Genomic DNA, 987 nt, shown 5'->3' on the forward strand with positions numbered 1-987 from the left:
AATAATTTGATTTCTCAGGCCACCCATAGGATGTTCTTCTTAACTGATCTCATTAGAATTTGGTTTACTTCTCCTTTATAACATTTTTGTTTGAGATTTTGTTGAAAATAAATTAGTATTTTGGATTATGAGATTGAGGGAGAGTATGTGAGTGAGAGTGTTTGTTGAAAATAATTAAGTATTTTGGATTATGAGATTTAGGAAGAGCATGTGAGAGTGAGAATCAGGGTGTGTGATTAGGCTGAAATCTTATCTTCAATATTCATTTTCTCTTCAATTTTGAGGGTGTGAATCGGGGTGATTGAGGGAGAGCATGTGAGTGAGAGTGAGAATCATGGTGTGTGATTAGGCTGAAATCTTATCTTCAATCTTCCATTTTCTCTACAATCTTGAGGGAGGGTGAGGCAGACTGAGACTGAGGGTGCATTGCAGAAAGCTGAAATCTTTTCTTCGATCTCCTTTTTCTTCAATCTTGAGGGTGTGTGAGTGAAACTGACACTGAGGGACCATTGCAGAAAGTTGAGAAGGTTGCTTTTTCAGTTGAACTGCTTAAACATCCTTCCCATAAACAGTTGATGAAGTGAACTCTGATACAATTAGGGGTGTAAACGAGCCGAACACGAGCGAGTCATGCTCAGATGTAAACGAGCCGAACACGAGCATTTCGAGCTCAAAAAGTGTGTTCGTGTTTGACTCGTTTGTTTAACGAGCCGAACAGGAGCTGTTCACGAACAAAAAATCCTTTTAGCAACCCTAATCATGTATCCATAGACAATAAGGGTTTGAGCAAGATTTAAAATTTATTATTTATATTAAAACATCATTTGAATCTAAATTAATAATTTTTATTCTATTTTCTCAATCAACATTTTAATTGATTATAAATCTTTGTAGCCTTGTAGTCAATTAGTTTTTTTTTTTAAATACTACTTTATATATATATATATATATATATATATAAACTTGATGAGTAGTATTTCGAGTCAA

This window comes from Phalaenopsis equestris, unplaced genomic scaffold (assembly GCF_001263595.1).
Source record: "Phalaenopsis equestris unplaced genomic scaffold, ASM126359v1 Scaffold000002, whole genome shotgun sequence".
NCBI classification, from domain to species: domain Eukaryota; kingdom Viridiplantae; phylum Streptophyta; class Magnoliopsida; order Asparagales; family Orchidaceae; genus Phalaenopsis; species Phalaenopsis equestris.